This window comes from Coregonus lavaretus (assembly GCF_964263955.1).
Source record: "Coregonus lavaretus genome assembly, chromosome: 2".
NCBI lineage: Eukaryota > Metazoa > Chordata > Actinopteri > Salmoniformes > Salmonidae > Coregonus > Coregonus lavaretus.
In genome coordinates, this window is record NC_139989.1 from 55133394 (window position 1) to 55145535 (window position 12142).

Genomic DNA, 12142 nt, shown 5'->3' on the forward strand with positions numbered 1-12142 from the left:
GTCCGATTACCCATTAAACCTTATCACATGATCAAACAACGCCACAACCTTAAACTCATATGGGGCAGCAGGCAGCTTAGTGACCAATAGCGCCGCGCCAACAACCGAGAGGTCGCCGGTTCCAATCCCCGAGCCGACCAGGCGAAAAATCTGCCGATGTGCCCTCGAGCAAGTCACTCAACCCCAATCGCTCCTGCAAGTCGCTCTGGACAAGAGCGTCTGCCAAATTACCAAAAATGCAAATGTGAATATTCTCTACTTTCTCACCCATGATGTATGTCTACGTTCGGGTGAGCAAGCCCATACGTATATATCGTTATAAATTTATAGGTACCTCTCAAACAATCGCCCCGTGGTGTTCCCAGCCAACTCCCAGTCTATCATGGCTCCAAAAGCCACACTTTCGACGTCTCCAGCCCCTCCCCTCGCAACTCTACCTTCCTTGTCCAGGGGGAACAGGCTTTGTGAGGAGCTGTTTCTCGTTTTAGCGCGTTTCCAATATTCTGCCGTTATTCAAAGTACTCCAGTCCATTCATCCAAATCAAATTATTCCCACCTAATTAGTCAAAGTCGGTGCATATCGATATCTCAACGATAAACCGAATCATCTCGGTCCAATCATTCAACCAGCACTTTACAGGGTCAAACACCATACGCCAAATCAAATAATAAACCAAATAGCCCAAACCAAGCACCTAAAACCAGCATTATGCTATGTCAAACATCAAACATCAAATCAAATAATAAACCGAATTGCTTCGACACAACTATTCAAAACCAGTAATATACTATGTCAAACATCACAGTTCAATCATATCAGCTCAAACGTTTCAGTTCAGTCACACTAGCCATTCATCACTTTACATTTTATGTTTTCGATTGTCACTGACGGGTTATACGGTTTGAGTAACCACAAATCCAACAGTTATTCACAAATTATCCAATTTGGACAGCCACAGACGTCTTTTGATTCCCAATTAGTTTTCTATCAAGGTATACAGGTTTATCATTCACACTCTCATGCATACGACAACACTCGCACTGTCTAACTTTTTATAGTACCTCCTATGGGTGTCTTTTGTTAACGTTTGCACAATTAAAACTGTATTTCCTAATTGTAATTCTCATTATTTACTGTTTTAAAATATTATTTGTATTCACAGCCAAAAATGGTACACAGTTAAACGTAGTATACAGTTATCACACAGCAAAAATAGTACACAGTTATCGCACTCACTCACAATATACAGTCATAATCCTATCACACAGTCAAATATGTCACACAGTCATAAATGACACACTTACACTCCACACACAATCTATTTGGGCACACAGCCTCTTCTATTTGGGCACACAGCCTCCTCTACTATCTTCAAAATACTCAGCTGAACCTAGCCGTACCCTCGAAGTTACGGACCTTGCAAGTCGCTAGTATTTATCTAAAATTTCCAGAACCTAGCCGTATCCTCGTAGTTACGGACCTTGCCGGTGTAATTCTTTGAACCTAGCCGTATCCACGTAGTTACGAAACTTGCCGATAGCAATTACTTAAGTCAATTATTCCCTGTATCTCCGAACCTAGCCGTATTCTCGCAGTTACGGACCTTGCCGATAGATGTCAGTATTGTCTCCTGAACCTAGCCGTACCCCACAGTTACGGACCTTGCCGGTAGCACAAATACTCTCTGGTACCATGGTTTAACATCACATTCACCAAAGGTTTGCATGTCACAATATTGTGCTTATCTACTCATAATAGTTTCATAATTTAGTTAACTTACATCAAACAGGTGTTTCACAAAATTTATTTGGATAAAGCCAATGTGCAGAACTTTAGTTATATAACAATAGGTGTCTGCTTACCTTTTTTTGTAGTAGTCCGGACTCTTTGTGAAACACACCGTCCAATGACAGAGATGACCAAATGGGCCGGACAATACCCAGCGAAGTCCCTTTACCAGATCACGTCGGAAGTCACCAATTGTCAAAGTTGCGTCAATTCAAATCTGGTATTAGGAACAAAAGAGGTCAACACGACTTCTAAGATATACTAGTATTTTAATTAATGCAAAACCTTCAATGGTAAATATGATGTTCGTATATACGGGCTCCCTGAAATACCACGCAGGGCAGACAGAGAACTAATCCATTGTTATGAGTTCTTCTTCAAATACTCTGACAGAGATAGTTCCCACTCTCTGCTGGGCCTATCAGGGTAGAGACTGAGCGTGGTTTAGACTTACTCAGCCAATCCGTTGGCGCACAAGCTAGTCCCAGACCCTTGGCGCATCCCTGTTGCCAGGCATAAGTTTTTATCATAACAACCTATCATGGTGAGAAGAGCCAGCTCCCCTAGACACCATTCCTACGTCCAAGGACGGTTCACAGATCACAAAGAAGCAGTATAGTCTAGTATTTGGAGACACAAATTCTTATCTTATCTTACCCCCTAAAACAGCTCTTCACATCAATCACAGCTTGCCAGGTGAAACAACCCACATCAGCACAGTCCAGACCCTCCTTGCCTTAATCATTAATGCATTCCTTCCAAGCTAGTCATCCCATCAATTATGAGAATAATGAATCCCCACAATTTCCTGGGCGCCCCCTTGCAAAGGTGGGCCCCTCTCATCAACGGCTATCCCATTGTATAGTGGAGGCTATTATATGCTTATAATAGCAAGGGTTTACAGCCCCCGGACGGTCTGAGGGGCTCATTCCACCAGAGGTTTGGCTGACGTCTTGGGCACTGTGCAAAGGTGTCCCTTTACAAGAGATCTGCACCATTCACACCAACATAGGCATAGACCTACTGAATACTTTTTGTCTTTTACTATAATTTTTTGACCGACCCCAATGAGAGAAATTATGTTGAAAAGGATTCTCTGTCTGACATAGCAGTCACGTTCATTTTCAGTTCAAGTTTAAAAGACATAATTTACGGACGTTAAAAAGAAAACTGCTGGACATTGAAAATACGTATTTTTACGGATGTTGAAAATGATATTTTTTTTTTGTTGGTTCATGGCTGTCAAACGATTAAAATAATGAATCGCGGTAATGGCATTAGTTACACTATATATACAAAAGTATGTGGACACCCCTTAAAATCAGTGGTTTTGGCTATTTCAGCCACACCCGTTGCTGATAGGTGTATACAATCGAGCACACAGCCATACAATCTCCATAGACAAACATTGGCTGTAGAATGGCCTTACTGAAGCGTTCAGTGTCTTTCAACGTGGCACATTCATAGGATGCCACCTTTCCAACAAGTCAGTTTGTCAAATTTCTACCCTGCTAGAGCTGCCCTGGTCAACTGTAAGTGCTGTTATTGTAAAGTGGAAACATCTAGGAGCAACAACGGCTCAGCCGTGAAGTGGTAGGCCACTCAAGCTCACAGAACGGGACTTGGGCTGTTACGGTGACCGTATTACTGACACACCGGCGGTCACGAGTCATGACAGCAGTCAAATTCCACTTGACCGTTTAGTCACTGTAATTAGGCTTCTCCAAGTTCTGATACTGCTTTTGATCATTAGTAGCCTACCAAACTTGCTGACTGCCTGGTACTCAGCACTCTATTTTCGCTTTAATTACTCTGACATCAATGCAAATGTAATCGAAAATGTAATCAAACACTCAATGAGAGCCCATGAGCTCATGTTGCGCAACATTTCTATAGGCTATGCAATTGCGTAAGAAAACAGAGTGATGGCCTCTATTAAAAAGAGTAGGATCCCATCAGCTTTCTATAGGTTAGGCCTACTATATTTATTTCTCAACTTTCCTAATATTAAGCACATTGCTTATATTTACAACAGGAGTATAGCCTACCAGGCTGGCATGAAAGTTAACCATGGCAAAAACCATCCTCCATTCGCTATTTAAGTGCATAGATGACAAAAAAAAAATCCCCTGCCCCTGTTTTAATACAGGTGCATGATAATGGTCCATTCTAAATCAAAACAAATTTCACACATATATTATTTAGTATATGTAAAGACAAGATCAAATCAAGAACAGTCGGATGGGTGACAATATTAGCCTATCAATTGTGAAGGATACACTACATGGCCAAAAGTATGTGGAAACCTGCTTGTCGAACAGCTCATTCCAAAATCATGGGCATTAATATGGAGTTGGTCCCCCCTTTGCTGCTATAACAGCCTCCACTCTTCTGGGAAAGCTTTCCACTAGATGTTATGTGCAGCTGCTCGGCCCATTTCATGAAGCTCCCGATGAACAGTAGTTGTGCTGACGTTGCTTCCAGAAGCAGTTTGGAACTCGATAGTGAGTGTTGCAACCGAGGACAGACTATTTTTATGCGCTTCAGCACTTGCCGGTCCTGTTCTGTGAGCTTGTGTGGCTTACCACTTCGCGGTTGAGCCGTTGTTGCTCCTAGATGTTTCCACTTCACAATAACAGCACTTACAGTTGACAGGGGCAGCTCTAGCAAGGCAGACATTTGACGAACTGATTTGTTGGAACGGTGGCATCCAATGACGTTGAAAGTCACTGTGCTCTTCAGTACGGGCCACTCTACTGCCAATGTTTGTCTATGGAGATTGCATGGCTGTGTGCTCGATTTTATACACCTGTCAGCAACGGGTGTGGCTGAAATAGCTGAATCCACTAATTTGAAGGGGTGGCCACATACCTTTGGCCATGTAGTATATATTATCACTTGTGAATGATGCCTAGCTTGTGTGCAATAAGGCAAGAAACAGCGCATGCACTTTTCTTTTTGCAACTTTTTCAAATCGTAGTCACGCACCTCATGTAGCCTAGCCCATAGGTCTAAATGTTTTGATAAGGTTTTCACAACTAAAGTGGCCAAATAACTTCTTACAATTAAGCACATTCATCCACTTTACAACGGGTGTAGAGCCTAACTGGCATACATATGCAATGTGTGAGTTTCAAGTTTGGGGAAGATTATTTTCACCATAAAGATACACCTTTATAATAACAGCATAACATGCATAATTGCATTTGCGGTCACTTCTGAGAGTGATGTTTTCCTGCTAATTGATTGCATTTTGGAACATTTGCGCTTATAGCCTACTGCCGTGTGCGCAATGCTGCGCTTATAATGTGAAGAAATAGCCTAATGGTTTATTTAGCATTTTAAGCTAAACATTCTGATCTGTTGTGTCAGCCTCATTGCTTAAAAAAATTTTTTTATGCCAGTGGTTGTATTAATTTGGGATCTATCGCATCCCACAACTGTCACAGACTATGTCTGGAATATTTATTTATTGCACAGAGTACAAAAGTTGACCTATTCTATTATGTGGGATTGTAGATTGACATAGGCTAGTGCTTTTGCTGTTCATTAGGCCTATTCATCTTGTTGGCTGACGAAAAGTAAATGTGGACAGTTCTTCCAATATCTTCAATGTGCGCCTCAGAATTGGATAAGGACGCTCGCAGTTGTGTCCCCGATGTGTCTGTCTTCACTTGTAGCCTGTGAGAAAGACCCAATCACATAACAGGCATTGGCTAATAATAATTGAGCTATCTGAGAGAGCCATGTGAGAGAGAGGTGCTTCGGAGCATGCAGCCGGGAGAAGGGAATTATAATTATTATATTCAGCCCAAGGGCACAATGGCCACAAAAGGCATGGATTCTTTTAGGGGGCATTAAGGCCGCACAAAGTTGATGCCGCCGGGAAATTCGAGGTATAATCAAGTGCTTGTCAAATTGTGAATGAGAGACTGATGAAATGTGTGCAGCCTGCGCAAATAACAAAGCAGAGCTCATGCCTTTCATGCAAAACAATTCTAATTAATTAGTCGCATCAGGCAGCCTTAGAATATATGACAAATATAAACGTTTGGCTATATGTTTTGATCACAACTAAAGCTGCATAAATAACTCTAAATTAAGCATATAGGAAGACCTGTTTCTTTGTTAAGCGCTCAACAGAATAGCCGCATGTGCGCACAAAACATCCTTTCTATTTTATTATTTTATATGTTCAATTGTATTCGTCATAATATAAAATAATGCCACAGAATTCGAAGCAAATCTTGTTTGCCAAATTAACTAGTGTAGCCCACAGCCATACGACATAGCCAGATCAGGGCCTAACACAACTCGGTATGCTATAATGTTTATCTGAAATAGACTACATTTTCTTCATATCATGTTTCTTTAGACCTGTCGAAAATACATAAGGGATTTATTGTGATGGTGTAGGCTATGGTTTTATTAGACTTTTTTAAATGTAGATGTTCCAAAGGTCTGCGTCAGTGGCTTGTAGGCGACGCATGGAAGCCAGGAGATGCTAAATGTGTTTATGTTAATTACCGTGAGACCGGCAGTTAGTTGCATTGACAATTACCGGCTGACGAAATGTCATGACTGCCAGAGCCCTAAACGGGACAGCAGAGTGCTGAAGCACGTAGCGCATAAAAATCGTCTGTCCTCTGTTGCAACACTCAGCACAAGAACGGTTTGTTTTCTATTCACAGCCTACTAAATGCTGTACTACTTTTGTAGTTTATGTTAAATGTCAAATATGTTTAACTGAGCAACACACAGTAGAAAAACAAGCAGTGCTATTTTAAGATCATGTGGTTGATTTGCAAAATAAAAGATGACAAATGATTAATAGTTACTATTTTCCTCAGACTGATTATACAAGACCCTACTCAGCAGTGAGCTCGTAGACTGAAGTGGAATAATGGGTAAGAAACTGTTGGAGATATTGGTGTAATGATAAGTATTAGTAGAATATAAAATCATCATTAATATAGAGTACCAGTCAAAAGTTTGGACACACCTGCTCATTCAAGGGTTTTTCTTAATTTTTTACTATTTATTTTACATTGTAGAATAATAGTGAAGACATCAAAACTATGAAATAACACATATGGAATCATGTAGTAACCGAAAAGGTGTTAAACAAATCAAAATATTGCGACTGCACTTGAAGAAACTTTCAAAGTTCTTAATTTTCCGTATTGACTGACCTTCATGTCTTAAAGTATTGATGGACTGTCGTTTCTCTTTGCTTATTTGAGCTGTTTTACCAAATAGGGCTATCTTCTGTATACCCCCCCAGCAGAGGAACTTGATGAACTGCCTGTTGAAAAATGGACTGACTCCCACGTGAGCTCCTGGTTAAGAACTATTGGAGTGAAGGAGCAATACATCAAAAAACTTTATGAGGAAGAGGTAGATGGGAGAATCCTCCTTGTACTGACTGAGGACTATCTGAGAAAAGAGATGGGAATGAAATCAGGACCAGCTCTGTTGATCATCAGAAAGAGAAATGAGCCTGTAGACACAAAACAGAGAACTCAGGGCAAGGAAAAGCCTCAAAGTAGCAACAATAGTGAAAAGGGAAGTTAAAAGAAGAAGCAGGGATCAGCTCACCAGATTCCAGAGACAGATCAAGGTATTTCAGAGGAAGAGAAACAAACTCATTAAGGACAATCTGAGGACAATGTGTTAACCACAAAGAGAGACTGCAAGCCATGGCCATTTGACAAAGAAGGCATTGATTTCACATGTCAAACATAGTGTTCTGCAACCTGAATCTGGTGTATTTGATCTGATCTATCCCTGTCATGAGTACAAGTCACTTGACAATGCTGCCAAATTGAACCGCACAAGACTACAGGCAAAATTTTCCAAAGAGGTTCTCAAATTCGGTGCTGGCTGCATGAATATCAGATAAAATGTTACAATACACTTTGGTGTGATGGACAGTAGGGATGATGCAGGCTATGTGCATGGCGAGATAATCGGTGTTCCGGTTTCTGAGAAAGATATATATGTTGATGCATTGGATCACATTGAGAGGAGTTTCTCTCTCTCTGACAGCGAGCATGTGCGACAGTGCATTCGCCCACCTCGGTTTATAGAGGTCATGGACATGTATAGCACAGAACAAAGATATGTGGTGGAGGTTGATATTGTTCCCTCCATAAGCATTGTTAAGAACCGAGTGTACTCTGTTCGTCTGCCGAACTTCAAAGAGTCCTCTAACAAGATTGAGCATGAAAAGGAAACAATCTATCGCAGGGTAGGATCTAAAACCGAGCCAGTGAGTGATCAAAATTACTTCTACCAGCGAGTCAGTGACAGAGATGGCCGAAGAGAAGAGGCTGAGCATTGTCGATATGTTAACACCCCAGACATCTGCCAAGACCTTGGAAGGAAACTCACCATGCTGATAACCAGTGGCAAGAAATTCATTGAAAAGGAGAAATGGTACATTCTTGTCACTAACAAGTTCAAACCAGATGACTTGAGCAACATTGACTTCTTGCTCAACATGAACATTTTCTGTGTGTTCGACTTCTACCCAGATTCCAAGCTGTCAGGACTGTGCAGTAAAAACATCCAGCACCATGCTGCAAATATACATTTCATGCAGAACTACAAAATACCAAGTGGTATAAGCATTGCCGATTTTGTGAGCCATTTGCATTTGTTTGAGCAAACTAGCTGGATCTTTTGCAATGGACGAAGCGATTACAAAGGGAATGAAAACCCCTCTGATGAAATGACATGGATTAAAACGAAGATGACACTCCTCGGGGAATCCGTGTCACTGATCTGCAAACAGATCTTGCCAAAAGGAACATTCACTGTGGTCTTCCTTCTCACCTCCCCAGTTGAGAAACCACTTTTGCACACCTTCTATGAGTTCTTCACAGATATGGAAGGTCATGAAGACATCATTTGCATCTCAGAATCTGAGGACAACTATCAGAAATGGCAATGTTTTGCAGAGGGTTTATGTGGAACAGAAACTGTGAACCGTTCCAGTGTTGTCGAGGATGGAAATGAGCCATGTTGATGCGACACCAAACACTTGCCTATCTACCTGAAAGGACAGCGCCTTCTTGAAACTCGTGAGGAGAAAAGGATGTATTCCTTGGAAATCCTGAGTGTCAATCATTGTGATGAAACAAGCGACGATTACATCAAAGTAGAAAAAGAAAACATTGAAAGACAGTTTTACCACAGGGAAAGAGTGACCTGGTTGCATTTCTGGCTTGCAGAGAATAAGTTTGTTGGAGAAGTGATTCAAAGGGATGCATACAGGTAGGTCTCCGAACTTCTCACTGACACTATGAAATGGGGTGTAGACAGACCTGTGAACAGTATCAACATCTACCATCACCCAGGAAGCGGTGGAAGCACAGTGGGAAGGCAGGTGCTGTGGAACAACAGGAAAGACCTAAGATGTGCTGTTGTGAAGCCGTCATACTCAGCAGCCATTGTATCTGAACATGCTGTTCAACTCCGAGAGTATGAGGAAACAGATCCTGAGAAATGTCTCCCAGTGCTCCTGTTGATAGAGGACTGTGACAAAGAATACCTTGATGAGATGAGGAATTAATTGGAGTTTTCCATCAACACTAAGAAAATCAAACAAGGAACACCGTGTTTCATTCTGTTGAGCTGCAGACGATCACATAACCCAGAGAAGATGTGCAAGGTCTCGCCATTGCAGAATGTAGCTGTCACTCACAAACTATCAAAAGAAGAGAAGAGACAGTTTGCTGGGAAACGGCAGCAGCTTGAAGGACAGTACCAGCCAGAATTCATTTTGACATTCATCTTGATGAGTGAAGAATTTGAACACCAGAAGATTGTTGAGTATGTTGCGCAATTTGTGAAACATTTGCTCCAAGGCATCGATCATGAAGCAGTCGTCACTCGGCTCATTCGGTATGTGGCATTGCTCAACACTTATGTTCAGAACTAATTAATTTCCCAGTCCCATTGCGAAGCTCTGCTAGTATTCACCATTCATATGGATCGATTCCGCCAGCATGCTTTTGAGAGATCACTGAGTGAGCAGGCCAAACTTGTCTTTATACATCTTAGAGATGACAAGACACACATTGAATCAATTCGAATCATTCATCCACTTGTTGCAAAGGAAATCCTTCAGCAGCTCCTCGGTGACCAAAAGCAGCAAAGTGGGTTGGCCATGGATCTTCTCCACGAGGATGTGCTTTTTGAGCACAGATTTGGAAAAGAAGATTATGCAAAGTTTTTGCGAACCCTGTTCATGAGACGTTGCAGAGTAAGTAAAGGTGATGAATCAAACAGCTTTTTCTCTCCTCTCATTGAACATGTGAGTGAAAAGGAAACCCCTGACAAGGCAATCGAGCTCCTCAAGGAGGCATACAAACGCTTCAACAAAGATGCATTCTTTGCTCAGCAACTTGCTCGCCTGAATTACTCCCATGAGAAGTTTGAAGAGGCAAAAGATTGGGTAGAGATTGCAGCAAAACAAATGCCACAAAAGGCCAGGTGTACAGAAGATGGTTCAACGCCAAGTGTAAAGCAATTGAGAAAGTACCAAAAACGGCAGAAAATACAGCAGATGCTGTTGAAACTTGAGAACATGAACAACAGTGGCTTTTTTGCTGCAGGTGAAGTTGGCTGCAGTCTGTTGAAGCTCGTATTCTCATTGCGTGTTTTCTCAAGAAAAACGTATGGCCACTCAGAATGTATGAAGTACCTGCTCACCGATTACATTCCTGAGGAAGTGAAGAAGCCCTGGGAGAATTTTCACAGCAATTTGAAAGGCCTTCAAATGACACTACATTAAGCCCTGGAGTGGATCTCGGAAGACCTGAGTTATTTCCAGACAGACATCAGTGCAGATGAGGAGGAGACGATTGAAAGCTCTGAGATGAAAATAAGCCATCCAATGACATGGTTGGTAAGAAAATATTCTGAGTATGGTAAATATTTCAGTGATGCCTCTCTCAGTATTGCCCCAAAGCTGTGCCAGTCGAACCCTGGCAGTTTATCTCCTTTCATGAAACGCATGATCATTTACCGGCTTGGTGGGGGGGAATATAACTTCGATCTTCTCCCTTCTGACTGACCAGAAAGAAAGAGACCAAGTCAAAGTCCTAGAGAATATCATATCTCTCTACCCCAGCAACCCTCTGGTGGCCAGGTTGGATCAAATGGATCTTGTCAATTACATAGCAGCTCAAATTGCTCTGAGTTGCCTTACAACCCAATCTCCAAAATTGGCTGCTCTGAAAGACCTTCAGAAACTCAGTCAGCAGTTCCCAACAGAGAAACGGAAGTGCCTGTCCAGTGCTCTGTTCCTGCTCATCTTACTCTTCTGGCCAGAAGATCATGACACTGACCCTGAAAAGGAGACCAAATACAACATTGTTCTATCACCTGTTGAGTACCTCAAAAGAAGCTACTGGACCAAAATGAAGGATATACCACAAAGGAAGACAAGGATTTACACCCACTTTTTTCTGAGTAATGGAAGTGGATGGGACAAGATTGGATGGGACAAGATTGTCCACAAGAGCAAGGTTGAAACGATTACAAAGGTCCTCTCCATCTCAGAAAAGAGAATGAAGTGGTTCAGTGGGGAGGTGTGGAAAATGCCAGAGATGGCAAAACTGCTCAGGACTGTGTCTGGGTGGACAGAAGTTGGGATAGTCTACCTTGATGGCCCAAAAGAGAAGAAGTTCACTATTCCTCATCTGAAAGCAGCCTCGGTGCTTTATGGCAATGAAAACGTCACATTTTACTTGGTGTTCACATTTAGAGGACCTGTTGCGTACAACATCACTGTGAAAAAGTAGGGTTGTAATAGAAGGCTGAGAGGCCAATTAGACAGATGCTGCCAGACAAAGCAGTCTGTTATTGAATATCTCCTGAACATTTTGGACCAATATACCAATGAATGAGTAGGTTTTAGAGCGCATTGTCAGAGGAAGATGTCACATTTTGTGTGTGTGTGTGTATGTATATATATATGTATGTTTGTTTTTTCCCCCTTCAGTTTGTCAAAAGACAGAATTAAATGCTGCCTGTAAAAAATGTAGCTAACAAGGCAATTGTATGGATATTTTGCATACCATAAGTGTAAAGTTATTTCTGTTTGAATACTTTGTTGCAAGTGTAGTTGGTCCATTTGGACCAAATTTTCAACCATTATGTGGACTGAAAATATGAAGGAATGTGTTGTCAAGTTATGCAGTCATGAGATCTATTGTTTTTGTTTTATTCTTGAAGAATATTGTATATTTATTATATCTTGTCTTATGCAGCAAGCCTATGTCATATTATATGTATTGTGCCCAAAATGTGGCATTTGATGACTAAACAACTTTGCACTTCTCA

General features: G+C 41.5%; 1 pseudogene across 1 annotated transcript; it reads left to right on the plus strand.

The window, feature by feature from the left end:
• Positions 1 to 9037: 9037 nt before the first annotated feature.
• LOC311137485 (sterile alpha motif domain-containing protein 9-like) lies at positions 9038 to 11767 on the plus strand (annotated as a pseudogene). The gene has a single exon. The product of its transcript is annotated as a sterile alpha motif domain-containing protein 9-like (transcript).
• Positions 11768 to 12142: the final 375 nt, after the last annotated feature.